The sequence below is a fragment of the Geotrypetes seraphini genome, chromosome 1, assembly GCF_902459505.1.
Source record: "Geotrypetes seraphini chromosome 1, aGeoSer1.1, whole genome shotgun sequence".
In the NCBI taxonomy this organism is placed as follows: domain Eukaryota; kingdom Metazoa; phylum Chordata; class Amphibia; order Gymnophiona; family Dermophiidae; genus Geotrypetes; species Geotrypetes seraphini.
In genome coordinates, this window is record NC_047084.1 from 308,860,303 (window position 1) to 308,880,764 (window position 20,462).

Below are 20,462 nucleotides of genomic sequence, written 5' to 3' on the forward strand. Positions count from 1 at the left end.
AAATCAGTGTACCACCAATGAGAAGCAAGCACGAAAGCACAATAGTCAAAGTAATACCTGATGAACTGTTCCTGACAGTTCAGCAAAAAGAAAAAACAAGAGAAAAGACCACCATCATTAAACACCCCCCCACCCCCCTCTCAAACCACACAATGTAAATTCGAAACCCCCCCTCCACCCACCTCCCCTCTCGAAACACAAATACCCTACAAAGGAAGAATTCTCTGTGAGTTCAGCAGAGGACTCCCCTAGCAGTCCCAAACTCCCCCCCCCATCAAAAACACTTAAAGGTACTGAAATACTTTCTGTCATGTATGGCGTTGCTGGTCAAAGAATCCTGAATATTTAACTGCCAGACATTCCATCTGGGCCAATTTATTACACTTAAGTACCCATTCCTCCATAGTGGGAGCCACAGAACGTTTCCAATACAAGGCAATAAGGCATTTATTGCTCGCCAAACCCAATCGCATTAATTTAGTCTGCCATGGCCATGTTCTCACATTTTGGGTCCCCAGCAAGCAGTCTTTTGGCAAAAGCAGGACCTGTTCCTGTGTCTACTGTGTCAGCTCATTAGTGACCATTCGCCAGAAGGCCTGGATTATCATGCAGTCCCACCAGATATGATAAAAGGTACCAGGTGCCATCCCACAGCGCCAACAAACATTAGGAACCTGGGGATACATAAGGTGCACCCTGTCAGGAGTGTAATACCATCTGGTTAAAACCTTATAAGCGTTTTCTTGAATTAAGACACAGGATGAGGCCTTTTGTACCTCCTCACAAATCCGTACCCACTCATCAGTCTGAAACTTGTGCTGTAAATCAGACTCCCAACATTCCCGGAAAGGAAAGAGAACTACTTTGTGACCCCTCAAATATCTATATATTACAGAAATAGGACGAGGAACCTTACCCAATAAACCCCATAAGTTTTCTAAACATTCCCCTTCCATAAATTGCCCCTTTCCCCACCCTACTGCAATCATAAAATGACAAATTTGCATATACCCATAAAAATCACCCCAAAACCTCTCATCTCTCCTGATCAGCTCATCAAAGGTAGGTATTTTCCCCCCTCGAAGCAAATCTCTGAATGTAATATACCCCCTCTCCTCCCATGTACAAAATATCCCCCGAGCCTGCCCCCCCCAAAAACTGTGGCTCATCCCGTATAGGAGCCAGCGTAGACAAACTCCTATCTCGTCCTTCAATATGACGAAATTTCCCCCAGATGCTCACTAAATGCCCAAAGAAAGGATTCGTCACTCCTCATAATCTATCTACCTCCGCAGATGAGGTCCACATCCAATGCTTCAGCAAAACAAATGGAACATAACTCTGTTCAATTTGGACCCTGGGTTTAAAGTCCGCTGTAACCCAGTCCAGCACCATGTGAAGCTGCGCTGCTAAAAAGTACCAGTGGAGATTTGGGACAGCTCTACAACCAAAGCACTGATTGGCCAATCCGTGGTGCTTTACCCTGCCAAATAAACATATGAAATTCTCTATGTAACAACTGTAAGACCCCTCTGGGGACTGCAAGCAGCAGCGATTGAAATAAAAATAATAACTTAGGTAATATATTCATTTTAATCATAGAAACATAGAAACATGACGGCAGATAAGGGCCATAGCCCATCAAGTCTGCCCACACTATTTACCCACCCTCTTAAGTCTACTGACCCCTGAAAGTATAATTGTGATTATACTGTCACTCTACTGACCCGCTCATTCAGTCCTAGTGACCCTATCCCTTGGCATGACCTCGCAGGGATCCCACATAGGTATCCCATTTGTTCTTGAAGTCTGGGATGCTGCGTGCCTCGACCACCTGCACTGGAAGCTTGTTCCAGTGCTCAATCACTCTCTCCGTGAAGAAGTACTTCCTGGCGTCTCCACGAAACTTCCCTCCCCTGAGCTTGAGTGGATGTCCTCTTGTAGTCGAGGGTCCCTTGAGAAGAAAGATATCATCTTCCACCTCGACCCGTCCCGTGATGTACTTAAATGTCTCAATCATGTCTCCCCTCTCCCTACGCTCCTCGAGAGTGTAGAGCTGCAATTTGCTCAGTCTTTCCTCGTACGGGATACCCTTTAGCCCCGAGACCATCCTGGTGGTCATCCGCTGAACCGATTCAACTCTGAGCACATCCTTATGGTAATGTGGCCTCCAGAATTGCACACAGTATTCCAGATGCGGTCTCACCATGGCTCTGTACAATGGCATCATGACTTCAGGTTTCCTGTTGACGAAGCTTCTCTTGATACAACCTATCATTTGCCATGCTTTAGATGAAGCCTTCTCCACTTGAGTGGCTGCTTTCATGTCAGCACTGATGATTACTCCTAAGTCTCGTTCTGCCGTAGTCCTGGCTAAAGTTTCTCCATTCAGGGTGTAAGTTCTGCAAGGATTTCCGTTACCGAGATGCATGACCTTACATTTCTTGGCGTTGAAGCCCAGCTGCCAGATCAAGGACCAATTTTCTAAAGTACGCAGGTCTTGCTCCATAGCATCCTGAAGATTATAGCCGTTTACTATATTGCATAGTTTGGCGTCATCAGCGAATAAGGTTACCTTGCCTTGAAGCCCTTGAGTTAGATCCCCAATGAATATGTTGAAGAGGAGTGGGCCCAGGACCGAACCCTGTGGCACTCCGCTGGTCACCTCCGACATTTTAGAGAGGGTACCGTTGACCACCACCCTCTGAAGTCTGCCACTAAGCCAATCTTTAACCCATGCAGTTAGAGTCTCTCCTAATCCCATCGATTTCATCTTGTTCAGCAGCCTGCGGTGTGGGACGCTGTCAAACGCTTTGCTGAAGTCCAGGTACACGACGTCCAAGGACTCTCCTGAGTCCAGTCTTCTTGTTACCCAGACAAAGAAGCTGATTAGATTGGACTGACATGACCTACCCTTGGTGAATCCATGTTGGCTGGGATCCCGGAGATTTCCCTCGTTCAGGATCGTATCTAATTTATACTTAATTAGTGTTTCCATTAGTTTACACACTATTGAGGTGAGGCTTACCGGTCTATAGTTCGCAGCCTCAGCCCTGCAACCCTTTTTATGTAGAGGAACGACGTTGGCTGTTTTCCAGTCCAACGGAACTTTCCCTGTACTTAGTGAGAGATTGAAGAGCACTGCCAACGGTTCCGCCAAGACATCTCTCAATTCTCTGAGCACTCTTGGGTGTAAATTGTCCGGTCCCATGGCCTTGTTTACCTTTAGCCTTGCCAGTTCGTTGTAGACGTCCCCAGGTGTGAACTCAAAATTCTGAAATGGGTCATCCACGTCTTGTTTTATCATCAACTGTGGACCGTGTCCCGGTGCTTCGCAGGTGAAGACTGAGCAGAAATATTCATTTAGTAGTTCTGCTTTTTCTGAATCTGCCACCGCGTAGTTTCCGTCCGGTTGTCTAAGGCGTACTATACCGTCTGTGTTCCTTTTCCTATCGCTGATATACCTAAAGAAGGATATGTCCCCTTTTTTAATGTTTTTTGCCAGAGTTTCTTCCACTCGACGTTTGGCCTCCCTAACTGCTGTTTTGACTGCTGCAGATCTCGTCTTATATTCTACTTTAGTTTCTCCTCTCTGCGTGCGTTTGTAGGAAAGAAATGCTTTTTTCTTCTCCTTAATGAGGAGTGAGATCTCTTCAGTGAACCATTGAGGTTTGTTGTTTCTTTGCCGTTTATCTACTGATTTTATGTAGCGATTAGTTGCTTCGTGTATGGATGATTTCAGGTACGACCACATAGTTTCCACATTGCCGGTCTCTGCTTGGTCCTGCAGCGTGTGATGAACGAGATCTCCCATGCGTGCGAAGTCGGTGCCCCGGAATTTGAGCACCTTTGTTTTTGTAATTGATTTAGGGGATCCTTTCCCAATGTTGAACCATACCATGTTATGGTTGCTGGAGGCTAGCGTATCTCCTACCGAGACCTCTGAGACGCTTTCCCCGTTGGTGAGTACCAGGTAGTAGGATCGTCTGGGCCCTAGTGGGCTCCGTTACCATCTGTCTGAGATGTACTCCTTTTATGGAGTTCAAAAGCCTCCTGCTGCTGCTGGTTGCTGCTGAAAATGTGTTCCAGTCTGCATCAGGCATGTTGAAGTCCCCCAGCAGCACAGTGTCGCCCCATAGAGTTATATTCTCTATGTCTTCAATTAATTCTGCGTCCATGTTTTCCGGTTGTCTTGGAGGTCTGTATACCACACCAAGATACAGGCATTTTTTACCCCCTCGTGCCAGGTTCACCCAGAGGGACTCCCCGGTATACTTGACATCAGTGATCCTGGTGGTTTTTATGTCCTCTTTAATGTATAGTGCTACCCCTCCACCTAATCTGCCCTCTCTGTCCTGACGAAGTAGATTGTACCCTGGTATAGCCATATCCCACCCATGTGCGTCCGTGAACCAAGTCTCGGATATTGCCACCACGTCTAGGTTGGCATCCCTTATTTCAGTTTCCAGTTCTAGAATTTTATTGCCTAAACTGTGTGCATTAACATACATGGCCCTCCACACTTTGTGTTTGCTTAGTCCCTGTAAGGCTATTCCTGACTGAGTCTGTGTGGCTCCTAGAGAACTGTTTGCAAATTGGGTCCTTAACTCTGAAACCGAGTGTCGACTCATCCCATCAGGATAGTTCCTTTCCACCCCAGTATATGAGTAGGTCCCCTCCCCCAACTTACCTAGTTTAAAGCCCTGCGAAGTAGGTGGGCGCAATACGGCCCCACCAGGACAACCATAACCCTTGCCAGTGCTGTAAATCTGCGCGAATCTGTTGCACTATCTTAGCATAATTAAGTGCATAGAGTTTCGACAAATCTTGCGGAAGCTGGATTCCCAAATATTTAATACAAGTCTGTGCTCTTCTTAATGAATAATCTGTCACCAATCCCTGTGCTACAACATCTGTTATAGAAACCCACAAAAACTCTGATTTATCCAAGTTAATGGTAAATCCCGAGACCTGATGAAACGCTTGAAACACTTCTACCAATACTGGAAACGAAGAACAGGGGTCACGGACATATAAAAGAATATCATCAGCAAACAAAGATATTTTATGTTCCCGGCCCCCATATGCAATCCCTTAATAGCCGCCTGGTCCCTAATATAACATGCCAATGGCTTCAAGTATAGAGCAAACAACAGGGGTGACAAAGGACACCCCTGACGCGTTCCACAATGAATATTAAAGAAATTAGAATAAAATCCATTAATACGGAGGCATGCCCGCGGTTCCATATAGAAACTTTTAATTCACTGTCCAAACCCCCCCAACCCCATCCTGTCAAGCACAGCCCAGAGAAACTCCCAGTGTACTTTGTCAAAAAGCTTTCTCTGCATCTATTGAGAGCAAGACCATAGGATGTTGAAAGGTCTGAGCTCCCCACATCAAATGCAAAGTTCGACATATGTTATCTCCCACTTGATGGCGCTGAATAAAGCTGGACTGATCTATGTGGATCAACTCAGGTAAAACCCAGCCCAGTCTCGTCGCCAGCACCTTCGCAATAATCTTAGCATTTACATTAAGCAACGAGAGGGCTGGTAAGAATCACAATGCTCTGGAGTTTTAACTGGCTTTAATAACAATGAAATACCTGCTTCCCCCATAGATCTCGGCAAGGGCTTCCCTTCCCTCACCCCATTACAAACACGTACTAATAATGGGCATAATTGGTCTCCCAGCCGTTTATAAAAGATATTAGAAAGACCATCTACCCCAGGAGACTTACCCCCCTTCAATCCTTTAATAACATCATGAACTTCTCCCTCCGTAACAGGTCAGGCCAAGTCTTCACCAACAGATGGGGGCAGCCTAGTTAAATCTATCTTATCCAAAAATTCCTCAATATTTTCAGAAAAGCCCAGTTGATCCCCATGGTATAAACAGGAGAAAAAAATCCACAAACGCCTCTCTGATCCGTTTATCATTATACTCAGTGGTCCCCAGGCTATTTTTCACCCCCTTTATTGTATTATGTACCCTCCGAGCTCACAAGAAGCGGGCCAGCATTGCACTAGATCTATTGCCACTCTCAAATATAGCCTGTTTTAATTGAGCTTTCCTAAATTCCACTTCTTCCAATTAAAGGTGATGAAGGTCCAGTCTAGCCCGTTTCAAAAGCTTGTATACGGTTGGAGTCGGAGTTAATTTGTGCTGGTGCTCCAACTGCACTATCCTCTCTCGGAGCCCAAGAGAACGTTGTACCCTATCCTTCTTCTTGCGAGCTCCCCATTTAACAAAAACTCCCCGTATGACAGCCTTTAAAGCATCCATCCCCCCACCTCTCCATTATCATTGTCATTTAAGTAGGCTATAATCGTGTCCCGTACCTTACACAATATGATAGGATCCCCCAAGAGTGATGCATTAAGGCGCCAAAATCGATTTCCCGTAGCTACCAGTAGCCCCGTACATGAGATTCAAACTGGAGCATGATCTGAAATTATAATCATTCCTATCTCTGCCCGTTGTATCTCCCTCCACAAATTCCTGTGAGCCCACAACCCATCAATTCTAGTATACGTGTTAGTAGAATGGGAATAATGAGTATAATTTTTAATGGAACTATGAAGAAGTCTCCAACAATGCACCAATCCCAGTGTGTGCATCAACCTCAAAAGAGCTTTACTATGTCTCCCTCCCTCATGTCGCCCCCCTCTAGAATGATCTTAAATGAGGTTCCTGTAAAAGACAAATATCCCAATGTAACCTTTGTAATTCCCGAAAAACAATACTCCTCTTCCCCGGATTATTTAAACCAGTGATTCCCAACCCTGTCCTGGAGGAACACCAGGCCAATCGGGTTTTCAGGCTAGCCCTAATGAATATGCATGAGAGAGATTTGCATATGATGGAAGTGATAGGCATGCAAATTTGCTTCATGCATATTCATTAGGGCTAGCCTGAAAACCCAATTGGCCTAGTGTTCCTCCAGGACAGGGTTGGGAATCACTGATTTAAACCATTAACATTCCAAGAACCTATCAAAAGTTGGCTAACTCTCCCATTAACCCTCCCCCCCACTCCAGGATTCAGCACCCGTACACCTACACCACCCCTACCCCCCTGCCCTTCCCCCCTGACTCCCCCCCCTATAATTTCTGACTGGGCCACCCTCTGGTCAGAGCAAAGAAGTGAAGTTCCCCCCCTAAAGGCCACCAAAATACCCCTCTGTTAACCTTCCCAGTCCAACCAAAAGTCCCCCTTCACCCCCTCAACCACCCCGCTGTTAAGGCTCAGTGAACAATCCCTCCCCCCCGTAAACAGCAGGACAAAACTCAAAAGAACACATATGGCTTTCTAAACAAGAATAACCCTCTCTACTACCAACCCCAAAAATGTCCACCCTGAAGACTCTCAGCCCTCATGTCCTCCACAAAGTTGTTAACTCCCAGTCCAAAAGAACTAACCAAGGATCTATCAGCGAAACAAGTCCAGGTATTAACTCGCATTTGTTTGGTGCTGGACCGAGTCACTGTTGTCCATAGCCCCTGGGTTCTCTTTTCGGCCACCTTGTGCATTGGTCCCGAAATATCAGGTATATTTTTACAGCCCAGTTCCTTTAATACGGCCCAAGCCTCATCCACGTCCTGAACTTTTCTAGATTTTCCATTGATAGTTAACTGTACTCCAAATGGGAAAAACCATCTATATCTATGGCCCTCCGAATGAAGCACCTGTGTTACTTCCTTAAAATTCTGACGTTTCTGCAGGGTAGCCTAGGACAAATCTTGAAATATTCCCACTCCAATGTTATTCCATTTAAAGTCCTGCTTGCAAAATCATTTCTTTTAGACCAAAGTCCGCAAAGCAAGCTATGATATATTTAGGTCCAGAACTGCGTGCTGGTCCCAAACTGCGGTGCGCCCGGACCAGAACAATCTTCTCTGCAGGGGAATTCCCCGATTCGGATAACAATGCCGCACAAATGTCCTGTACTAGGGTTGCACAATCTTTATGCTCTTCAGTATCCGGCACACCCATGAACCTTAAATTGCAGCGACGGGATCAGTTTTCTAGATCCTCAACCTGCAGTTGTAAAGCTTGCAACGTGGTGTCCGTTTTGTCCTGAGCTACCCTTGCCTTTATAACATCCCATGCCAGGTCTGAAACGTGCTCCTCCATTACCGCCACCCATCTTCCAAGTTCCACGACCTCCGATCTTATTTCTGCCATGGTGTCTTTCAGATCCTTTCGAACCCCAATGATTTCATTTTTAAGGTCCTGAAACCACGATTGCAGTATTTGCGGGATGTTTTCAGTGTCCTCTGGGGTGTCAAAAATAATTTCTTCATCTTCGGATTCCGAGGGCACCGGCGCCTTTTTTTTTTTTTTTTTCTTCATAGCGCTCAAGCCTCCGCCTGCCCCCTCCTGCCGATCAGCCTCCCCGGCTGGAAAGCAGAATTTATCCAACTTTTTCTTCGCTGCCATACGGAGAAGAGGAAAAGGACCCCTCGATGCGCCAAAACTATGCACTGAAAGGCTGTATTTCTCTATTTGCTCCTCGGCCCCGATGGAGCTCTCAAATTAAGCAGCCATACAGGAGCTCGACATCACTTCCTCCCTATATTTGAAATCTTTTATCTTTTGTACAAAATTCATTTACCAAAGTCCTTCACTGATATATTTAAAACATATTCTTAATGTGTGTTGATGCTTTTTTGATATTGCACTCGACTAGATTTCATTCATTTCAGCAATTCCCATTTCTTCTCATCTCCTGTCATATGGAATGTTCCATTAATTAGGGTCCATTTTAATTTCTGTAATGCAATTTATACTCTTCCTTTATGCTCTTTCTTTGATGTTTATCCTTTTTCTAGTAATCCTCCTTTTTTCTAGCAATCCACCTAACTTTTAATATGTGTTTGGAACAATTCACTTCAACTAGCATTCACTTATTTCAGTTTTGCTAGCTTCCTTTTTCCCCCTCTCTCTTTTTGTTTTGTGGCACAATCCACCAATCAGATCCCATGTTTAATTGCTCCTCCTTCAATGCACGTCCTTTCTATTGCAAATGCAAGCAGTGTCTCACTTCCTACTCACCACACAATTGGTAAGTGCTTCTAACTTGTTTTTTACTTTGGTTTTCATTTTGGTTTCTGCTTCTGTTCTGTTAAACCTGCACAGCACTTTTACACTGCACTTTTCAAGGATGTCATGGGTCTTCTCAGCTTTCATTTTCCTCTTGACTTTCACTGGATGTCTTTCATATTGTTGTTCTCTTAATTAGCAGTATTCAGTTATGTATTTTTATATCCCTTATCTGTTTTTTACTTTGCATAATATTTTTTAGTGTTATTTAGTAATGTGCAGCATGGTTCCTTTACTGAAACCATCCCCCCACTATCACTTTCCTGTGACTTCTCACTGTTTTTCTTTCAATCACAGTTCACTGGGTATGCTAACTTGTATGGCTTTTGACTTGTTAGTTTTTCAATTAGGTTTTCAATTTAGCCTCTTTATCGGAAGCTTTCACCCCCCCCCCTTTTTTTTTTTTTTACTGCGTATCCCTTTCTTTTTTCTATCATATGTATCTGTTTTGGGGTTTTAAAACATTCTACATGGCTTTGCTAATATGCTTAATTTTATACTTGGCAATAGTATAGAGTTTTATATATGGTTTTAATTCCTTTAATTTTAAATTCAATGTTATTTTAATCTCTTTGTATTGATTAGTTTCCCACGTATTCACCTTTATAGGACCTTCATTCATTTTTTGTCCTATATAGTTCCCTTTGTGTCTTTCCAGCTTATTTAAACACAAGTATTCACAGATCATTTGTTTAGCATGGTCTTCGCATGTCCACCATTTTTATAATATATTTAAGTTTTTCACTTCACTCTGCATTTTGCATAGACTCAAATATTTTCTGTTTTCACATACAGTGGTACCTCGGTTTACGAGTGCACCGGTTTGTGAGTGTTTTGCAAGACGAGCAAAACATTTGCAAAATCGGTGCCTCGGAAACCGAGCATGGCTTGATTTACGAGCACACCCCCCCCCCCCGCAATCCGGCACCCCCCCCCCCCCCCCGCGATCTGGCACTCCCCCCCCGCCACGATTGGGCACCCCCCCCGCCATGATCCGACCCCCCCGAAACGATTGAGCACCCCCCCGCCCCGACACGATCCGACATCCCCCCCGACACAATTGGGCACCCCACCGCCGCTTCTTACCCTCATCTGGGCTCTTGAAGATCTGCCTACTCGTCTGCTGGGCCTTGAGCATCTGAGCATGCTCAAGGCCTGCGAGTTCACGTTCTGAACGTGAACGTGAACTTGCAGGCCTTGAGCATGCTCAAATGCTCAAGGCCCAGCAGACGAGTAGCAGATCTTCAAGAGCCCAGATGAGGGTAAGAAGCGGCGGGGGGGGTGCCCAATTGTGTCGGGGGGGGGGATGTCTGATCGTGTCGGGGGAGGGTGCCGGTTCGAGGCAGGAGGGGTGCTGGATTGCAGGGGGGGGCCTGATCGCAGGGGGGGCCTTCGAGGGGAGCAATGCCGGTTCTCGGGGGGGGGGGGGGGGGAACGTATCAAAGCAAGTTTCATTATTTCCTATGGGGAAACTCGCTTTGATAAACGAGCATTTTGGATTACGAGCATGCTCCTGGAACGGATTATGCTCGTAATCCAAGGTACCACTGTATTTGATATTTACCACTTTTTTTCACCAACTCATTTTTATTAGTGCCATTTACATCACTGTGTCCTTTATCACACATCTTTCATACTCTTTGCATGTCAGATATCATTCACAGTCTTATATCTCATCACCACTACTATTCATAATGCATTCTTAATGTACTCCTCATTATTTATAGGACCCCTGAAGAAGACTTTTTGTCGAAACGCGGACCATGTTGGGTCCTGTATCCCTAGCGGACTAGGTCCTTTAAGGCTTTTATGTGGATGAATTTATTTTATGTGGATGATTTTAGTGTACCTTTGGAACTTTGTCGCTCCACAGAGTTTTTTTGGTTTTCTCTGGATTTTCTTCTCTGTGGATATTTTAGGGTCAATTCCCTTTTGTTTTGTTTTTTTTGAGAAGTACCAGGTCAGAAACAATCCAGAGAAGGAGTAAGCAATCAGTTGTAAAACTAAAAGTTGTAAGAACGGAAACAGAAAGAGGAAAGAAATAAAAGTCTGGGCATTGCAGTCCAGGAGAAACATGATCTCCAAATTAGTTTGGAGGGAAAATATGAGAAATGGAGGACTGGAAATGTGACTTTATGGGGGGGGGGGGATGTTTAAACTTAGATTTTGAGCATCGGTTCCTTTGTCTGTTTTCTTGCTTATAATACTCAGGAGGCAATTAGCGTAGAACTAGCCCACATGTTAATGAGGGCAAAATGTTCAAAAGGTTCTATTACTGGAAACAAGGTGCGCATCAAAGATAACCACAAATTCCAATGCTTAGAGAACAGCACAGAAACAAATGCCGCCCTTGACCGCTAGACACTTACCACTAGCTCAGGGGTGGCATTGAAGGTTTTGACAGTCAATCAGAACCTTAGGCACCTCCAGGTCCATCCCAAGATGCACCACTAAGGGGAAGGCCTGCCATTTTGAAGAGGTGAGCCTGCCGGCATTTGGGAGTATGCGTTCCTCTTACCAGATTTCTACAGTGAAATATGGGAGTGGATGGAGTTATGTGCTTGATCTGGGGGGCTTCTGAGCTGACTACCCCCAGCCCCAGTCTTCTTTTGTGTACTTGGTGGTGAGAGGGGGAGTGTGGGGAGTGGTCCAGGTGGCCTGAATGCACTATAAAAGGTATCCCTCCTGTCTCTTGAGGGGGATGCAGCCATCGTCTTTTGGAGGGTGGATGCAGTGGCTGTCGGTTGCTGTCATCGGGAGGCCACAGTTGTTGGCGGCTGTCATCGGGGAGCCTGGGGTGGTTGTTTGGGGAGGGGGTAGCACGACTTTTTAAAAATAGGGACAGGTATTACGCGTGCATAACACATGCACATCTATGTCCATTAAAAAATAAATAAAAATGGCAGACCTGTTGGTAACACAGTTACCAACAGGTCTGCTGCACCTGTCATGTTTTTAGTGTCATTTGAGGTAATTGCTAAATTTAGTGTATGGCAAAGCAATGTTAGGGTATCGATTGATGGGCAAGTTTTAATATTAATGACTTCTTGTAATACTAATGAGGTCATTTGCATTGCAGAATCGGAGAATGTACGAATGCATGGAAAAGCATTCGATGGGCCACTGTGTACATTGGGTCGGCAAATTTGGTTGGCACTACACCAATCAAACTGGCTGACCTTTTTTGGAAGATATTGTCCTTGATACCTTTCAGGGGAGATTTATAAAAGGATACAGTATAGTATTTCTGATGTTAGTGTTTGACTGTTGCTTAGACAGATGAGTTGAACTATGGCTAAATATTGATACAGTAGAGCAGTGTCCCGCAAATCTTTTGGCACCGGGGTCAGAAAGAATCCGGAAGTGTGCGGATGTCGATGTGCTAATGTCACGTGCTTGCGTGACTTCATCAACGTCCGGCTGCGACTCTGAACCTGTCCATTCGCTGGTGGAGGAGAGGAGGAGAGTTGTAGGTACTTGCTGACAGCCTACAGGACGTGTTTCTCATGTGAGAGGCACGTCCTGTAAGCAGTCAGCCAGTGCCTCTCCTCCTTGCCAGCATCTTGCGGCACACCTGGAATCTGCCGCGGCACACAGTTTGCGATATACTGCAGTAGAGCTTTCAGATATACTTTAGCAATTATATTCTTTGGGATTGTGTGGCCCTGTGTAAGCATGGTCAGTGGTTCTTAAACCTGTTCTGGGGGACCCCCAGCCAGTTGGGTATTCAAGATATCCCTAATGAATATGCCTGAAGCAGATTTGCATGCCTGTCACTTCTATTATATGTAAATCTGCCTCAAGCATATTCATTAGGGATATCTTGAAAACTCGACTGGCTGGGGGGTCTCCCAGGACAGGTAATTTTTGAATGGTATTGAACAAAAAGAACAGAGAATAAATTCTCTTAGTATTTCTATCGGGTGTTCTTTAAGGCTCTTCTCTCTGTCATGCTTTTCATTATATGCATTTAACTTTTAGCAAATGTGCTTGAAAAAGGTTGGAATTTCTGGATATATGGGGTGATATTCAGATCCAGAGGGAGGCAGAGAATTGGATTTATTAAGGGGTCCTTTTATCAAGCTGCGGTAGGGGTTTAATGCGCTAGCCGCTAATGCCTGCATTGAGCAGGCGTTAGTTTTTTAGCCGGCCGTGGGGGTTAGCGTGTGATGAAATGTCCAACGCGCTAACCCTGCTAGTGCGTCTTAATAAAAGGACCCCTAAGTCTCTGATGAATTCCACCAGTTTTATCATGTGAATAATATATTTTTCTCACCTTTGCTTTGGTCTGACGACAAATTGGTACTATTTTAGCTATCAGGGATATTTTAGGAATATGAGATTGGGAAACAAAATAAGCCTATGCAACAGCAATGTAATATAAATAGTAAATTGTTTCATTAAAAGTTGAATGCAAATTTTAATGTAGACAACTCTGTTTCCTTGTGTGATCTGGTCGATAACATCTGTTTTAAAGTATTTCATAATATGGTCAAGAATTTTTAAAAAAAATCATTACACTGATCAAGTATGTTTTTATCCCTAGAATTGTATCAAGTAGTTAAAGAGTTAAGGGAGCAGGATAATGGTAGAAACAGGAAAGATATAGAGCAACCTAAAGAGCAGGTTTTAGTTCATAAAAGTGGAATTGGAGATTTATTAAAGGAATAGATAGATAACCCATTTTTTTCCTTCTGAAAGCAAGTTGAGAAGATATTTTTCTGATCTGTTTGGAATTATTTTCGGTTTTTTTATCTGACTAGTGAGGCTTTCAGTGCTCAAGAGGACCCCAGTAGTCCTTTGGCAGCTCTGCCTGGGAGAAGACACAGACTCACCGAGCGGAAGTGTGCAGGAAACGGGGCAACCTTTTTAGAGAACCTGTTTAGCCAGCCTGCATTTGCATGTGTGGAGCTAGACTCGCCTCTGATTTATCAGGCACTTGAGCGAAAGCTGTTTGGCCCCCTGGCTGTCTGGGATGGGCTTTAACGGGTGCCAATTGCATTTCCTTTCCCTCATCATGGTGGGTAGGTTTTTGTGGTTTCTGGGGCTAGCAACAGAGTCCCACACCTCCAAATACCCCTTTTTTGAGTTTTTAAAACTTGGGTGAAGCTCCCTTAAGCCATTTTTGGGGGGCTAAAATGCTGCTGCAGTAGCCATATTAGATTTCCTGATTTTAAAATGAAAACCTCTATCTCCTTCAAACACCTTGACTTAGGTTAAAATCAAGTGTAATGGGTTTCTCAGATATTTCTACTCCTGTATCATTTGGACAAGAACATTAGTTTTAATTTTAATACATTATTTCTGGTTGATATGTACAGTTCCCTCCCCACTTTTTTTTTTTTTTTATTATTATTGTTCTTCATGGGGTTTTGTTTCCTTGTTTCTGTTTGATACTCCTGTATCATGCCAGGTGATCCCTGGTGGAATTGTCATTATTCCCGGGCAACTAAGGGCAGGGTTTGGTAAGTTTCCTTGCTCACAGGATTACACTGGATGGTCGGATGAGCAGCATCCGTGTACCACATGCCACTGAGCATATTAGGGGGGGGGCACTTAGCCTCCTCTGGTACTTCATGGGCTGGGGAATTACAGACGGCTTATTTTCAGGGAGGAAATCCCTTCCGGAGCCTATGGATGGTGAGTTGGTGAAACAGATGTATGGACACCTTGGAGCCCAGGAGGAAACATGGTGAGTCCCTGAAGGGGTCTCCCTGAAGGGGACTTCCTGCTCAGGGCTTTACCCCAGATTTTGTTAGTCTTATGTGGAAAGCCTACGTCAAGTTGTCAGGGTCCTCCTGCGCCGTCTGAGGGTGCATCATGATTGCACAAGGGTATCCTTCCTCACAAAGTGCACTCCACCCCCCCCCCCCGAGATTAGGAACCAGAAGGCCAGTCAGTGAAAAACTGGGCAGACTGGGGGTCAGAGTCCATGTTTTTACTGCTACAGAATTAAATCTTTTCTTTTAGAAAATTGTGGATCTTGGGTAAAAGCCAGCAGTCAAGAGGCGTTGGTAGCCCTTGACCAGGGGGAAGACCTGATGGTATGAGTTAAACCTGGAATCTCCACCGACCTTGGTAGCTCAGTGCAGTTATGAGTGACTCTAAGACTTTGACCACATTTTTTCCCTCACATATGCTAGTTATGGAGCATTGGGAGGCCCCAGAGGGCTTCTTATGGATTTCTAGCATTATGTCAAGCTGTATCCTATGGCTTCTGAATTTCAGCAGCTGTCTGTTCAGCCTAAAGTGGATTCATTGGTAGCTCAGGTTGCCAAGCACAGCAGAGGGACTTAGTCCTCAAAAGATAGTTTGAAGCTTTATCTTTGGGTCTGAAGCAGCAATGGATTCCTATGTGGTGTGTGCCTGCCATAAGATGCTGTGTCAGAATCCATACATGGATGAGAATGCATACCTCCAGGTGTTACTGTTGGGGAGGTATTACGTGACAGACACTCTGTGTCATGTTCAAGGTCATAAGCAAGGTGTCTGCTTATGTTGTCTCCGTCTGCAGAATGCTCTGTATCAAACAATGGGCAGGGCAGGATTAATTCTTTGAGGGCCCCTAGGCACACAAATACACTGGGCCTCCTAGCCCCGCCTCCACCCCACCCGCAAACTAAACCCCTTTTTTTACAAAAGCACGGAAGAGGTTTTTAGCGGCTGGCGGGCTGAATGCTCTGCGCTGTTCTGACGATCATAAGAATTCTATGACCATCGAGGCAGTGCAGAGCATTCAGCATGCTGGCTTGTACTACAAACTGAAGGAACAGTACAGTTTAGGGGGGGTGAAGAAACAATGGTGCATATCTCCCAATACTGAACAAAATATAAAGATAGCAGATGTAAATTTGAAAAAAGAGAAATAACAAATCACTTTACGAATTAACAAATAAAAATAAAACAAAAAATGGAAAACAAGTGATACCATTTTATAGAACTAATACATTTTTTAAATTAGCTTTCAGAGGTCAAAACCTCTTTCCTTAGGTCAGTAAAGTATACTGCTGTTACAGTATCCTGTCCTAACCTGAGGAAGAATTTGGTCTCTGAAAGTTAATCAAAATTAGTCCAATAAAAGGATCACTGTTTTTATTTCTAAACATTTATCAACACAGCTACAATACTACTTTATCCTAAAGCAAAAAATTAAAAAATATAATTTTTTTTTCTACCTTTGTCATGTGGTTTTTGCTTTCCTCATCTTCCTCATCCACTGTCTGTCCCTTCCAGAAAATGTCTGTCTCCCTCTGCCATCTCTGCACCTGCCCACTCCCTCCCTTGGTCTGGCATCCATCACCTTCCCTCTGTTCCCCTCATAGTTTGGCATCTCTTTCTTTCCATCTCTCCTTCCCTCCCCCTGTGGTTTTTAGCATCTCTCTCTCTTCTCATTTCCTTTACTCGGATCTGATATCTCTGTGTCCTTCCCCGTTATTTGGCATCTCTCTCATCTATCTTCCCTTTCCTTTTCTTTTCTTCTCTGGTCTTCCTTCTCTATTTTCTGCCTCTGTCTAAATTAAATTCTTTCTTACTATCCAGCCCTCAGTTTCCCTCTTTTCACTGTGTCTACTCACAGCTTGCCACCCCTTTCCTTTACCCCTCCACTATCTCACTAACTATCTTCTTTCCCCCCCCCATCCAGCATGTGGGAAAGCAGTAGCAGTGGTGAGGAGGTGAGGGCTGGGCCCAAGTTCTCCCCACTTCCATCATCTGCCTTGCCCCCTTCTCTCTCTCCCGCCCCCCCCAGGCCCATCTCACCACTCACCTTTTACTCTGATTATTATTTTTATTTTACAACGTCAATGCCTCCCCCCCCAAGCATCGATTGGCAATGCTGGCCCCCCCATCGACAGACCGATCGGCGACAGACCTCCCCCACCATCGACAGAAAGTATGACAAGCAAGCAACGTGGGTAAGAAAGGCAACAGGAACTGTAATTTTGCAAGTGGTGCTGCTTGCCCAAAGCTTCCCTCTGACGCGCCCAGGTAGAAACAGGAAGTTGTGTCAGAGGGAAGCTTTGGGCAAGCAGCACCGCTTGCAAAATTACAGTTCTGTTGCTTTTCTTACCCGTGTTGTTTGCTTGTCTTACTTTCCATCGATGGGGTGGCCCGTGTTGCCAATCGGGGGGGAGGGGGGGACTGTATTGCTGATCAATGCTGAAGGAGCCCATTGCCATTTGGAAAAAAACAGTGTTGATGCCCTCCTTCATCGGGCCCTCCTGACCATTTCGGGCCCTAGGCATGTGCCTACTGGGCCTATTGGTTAATCCGGCCCTGACAATGGCAGAAGATTCTGCATAAGAACATAAAAATAGCCTTACTGGGTCAGACCAATGCTTTGTCTAACCCAGTAGCTCATCCTCACGGTGGCAAATCCAGGTCACTAGTACCTGGCAAAAACTCCCAAAGAATAGCAACATTCCATGCATCTGATTCAGGGCAAGCAGTGGCTTCCCCCATGTCTGTCTCTAAACTAAACTAAAACTTAAGTTTATAGACCGTGTCTTCGCTATACAGATAGAGCTCGACTCAGTTTACACTGGCAGGGATCTCAAAGTCCCTCCTTGAGGGCTGCAATCCAGTCGGGTTTTCAGGATTTCCCCAATGAATATGCATTGAAAGCAGTACATGCACATAGATCTCATGCATATTCATTGGGGGAATCCTGAAAACCCGACTGGATTGCGGCCTTCAAGGAGGGACTTTGAGACCCCTGGTTCACTTTACAGCAGGGGTGTCCAACCTGCAGCCCCGTGAAGTATTTTGTGCGGCCCCGGTCGAGGGCGATGCAGTGTTTCCTTCTGCTGCCCCCGGATGTTTACCGTCTTGCTGGTGCCCCCTCTGTCTTGCTGCAGTGTTTGCACGTTTGTGCAGTCCCAGAAACATTTTTTTTCAGCGAATGCGGCCCAGGGAAGCCAAAAGGTTGGACACCCCTGCTTTACAGTAAGGTTAATAATAATAAAGATAAGAAAGGACGGGATTTACAATTTTGAAAATAACAATTTTCAGATGTTTGTAAAATATTTGAAGAGAGCCCAGATCTCACAACTCTAAAGGAATATTATTCCATAAATCAGTTATTTTGAAAAATAAAGATTTCCCCAGTTTGCTAGTAGAGGTGATGCCTTTCAGTGAAGAAAAGGAAAGTTTAAGTTTTTGTATGGTTCTGGTTATACCAAGTATGTTTAAATTCCAAGACAAAGGGATTAGTAAAGGACAAAAACCAAACAAGATCTTAAATGTTAAACAGGCACAGTTAAAGTAAACCCTTGAGATTATTGGAAGCCAGGAAACAAAAAGAATAAAAAAAATGCCAGAACTCAACACTGGACAATGGGGGGGGGGAGAGAGGGGGAGGGGAGGGAATGATATTCTGCAAAGGCTCCACTGGCTGCCCCAGAGGTCTGAGATGGCCACCATTGGCTCACGGGCCTTGCAATGAAGATCACTGGTTTAACAGGTCAGTTTCTAGAAATATAATTGTAACTCTTATTCTCAGTTCAGAAGCCTGTTTTGTTTTTTCAAAAATCTGCCAAGTGTGACTGGAAAAACCAGAATAACCTAATAGTCAGCGTCTGAATTTCAAGGGAAATTCCAAGGGTAATTCCAAGAAATTTAAAAAGAGCTCAAACATTTAAAAGGGAAAGATCATTAAAATTTTGTGTACACATCTTAGAAGGCTTAAAAACCTATCTGAAATACTTTGTTAAAATTCAACACTGAACCTCATTTTGGAAGTTTCATCATATAATGATATGAAAATGAAACGATTAACTTGCTATGAAAAGAGATGTTGTTTAGCATCAGCTCACTGCTCAGCAGGTAGAGAAAAAAGACTGAATTCTATCAGTGACATCACTGGATAAGCTGTATCTATCTTCAGTAGGCGATAAGTTGCTGTTGGTGCCCCTTTGCTGGTCATAACTGTGCAGCTTGGTTGAGCATATGGGCCATTCCTAGGTTTATGGATTTGTTTCATACCTGGTCGAGCCTGGAGTTTGGCTCTACAATCTCCAGAAAGGCCACCGAAGGGATGGGGCAGGGGGAAAGATTATTTGGGGCTTGGCACCCCAGGTGATATTTAGCATCTTTCCTTCATAACCCCCAACCCCAAAACAACCACTACTTGCCTGGAATCATTGAATGGCAGGCAGCAACAATCAAGACTGTTCTGCCAGCCAAAGGTTCTTCTTCTGCCACGTCCCACCTCCTGTGAAGTAACTTCCTGTTTCCATGAAACACGGCAGAAAGAAGGATCCCTAGGCTCGGCGTTATCTCTCAGTGGCCCCTAGTCCTCAGTTTGCACTTGAAAGCGCTGTTGGCTATGGCTTTAGGCTTGGTCCCCTGGTACCTTGCCCAGGGGTGTGGGTCTCCATCCCCTAACCCTGCCTTGACTGGCTTTTTTTTTTTTTTTTTTTAACCTTTCTGCTCTTCCCTGTGTTAGGGAAAAGAGCTTGTTTTTGCTGCTACTACAGCTTTAATAGCTCTTCCCCCCCCCCAAAAAAAAATGAGCAGCACAGAGCTTCATTGAAGAAATAAATCCCTTTTACTTGAGAGTGAGGGATTTCCACAATTAGCACATTAGGAAAGTCCAGGGAGCAACAGGACTGTTCGGGTTGAGGAGGATTTCCTGACTCTTAGCAGGCTGCTTGTGTTTGTCACGTGGTCAAGTATGCCAGTGGGCAGGCACTGTGGGACCCGCAAGAGCCAGCAGCTTAGTACAGCTTGTTTGTCCCAATTGTGAAGGGCCATTTTCGACTTGGGAAAAGGCCTGAGGGAGGGGAAAGTTACATCTGGATCTGATTCTTTTCCTCCTCAGGCATCAGATCCTCATGACTGAAAACTATGGTAACTATTTATATTTAAAGCAAAACTGCATCTGTGCATATTATGATGATAAGCGCTAGGTGGTGGTGACCTCATTTAGATGAGATGGCTGACACAAGTGTAAGCTTATTGCAAATTTATTCAGGATGATGTATCCCAAATTTTATTGAAATTGGTGAAGTTGGTTTTAAAAAAAAAAATCTTTATTAAATTTTCCAACTACAATTGTGCATACCAATTGGTAGGGAGAAGTGTAGCAAAAACAAAAAGAACCTGATGTACTAAAGGACATTTTGTGACCCCCATTTTGTGTTTATCTTATATAATAAAACTCTAAGCGCGCATGCGCACTTAGAGTTTTGTGATTCCTGGCTCCGTAAGATGTGCCTCTGTGCCAAATTCGATTTTTGAACACGGAGGCAGGCCAGAACACAGAGCAACACCCCCTCGCCGTCACTCACCTCCAGAGTGCCACCTCACTGCTGCCGCTGAATCGGAGGGGGGGGCACAGGCGCACCTGCCAGCAT

The 20,462-nt window shown here is 44.7% G+C and overlaps 1 protein-coding gene across 3 annotated transcripts in view; it reads left to right on the forward strand.

Moving 5' to 3' along the window:
• Positions 1-20,462, forward strand: part of ALPK1 (alpha kinase 1) — a 224,032-nt gene that overhangs the window by 21,075 nt on the left and 182,495 nt on the right. The window contains exon 1 of one of the 3 annotated variants that reach the window (XM_033955584.1): positions 8,973-9,070. The exons of the other annotated variants lie outside the window; for them this stretch is intronic. The gene's annotated coding sequence lies outside the window, so the exon portion shown is untranslated. Of the gene's footprint in view, positions 1-8,972; positions 9,071-20,462 lie in introns of those variants that run through there. 3 annotated transcript variants of the gene reach the window in all.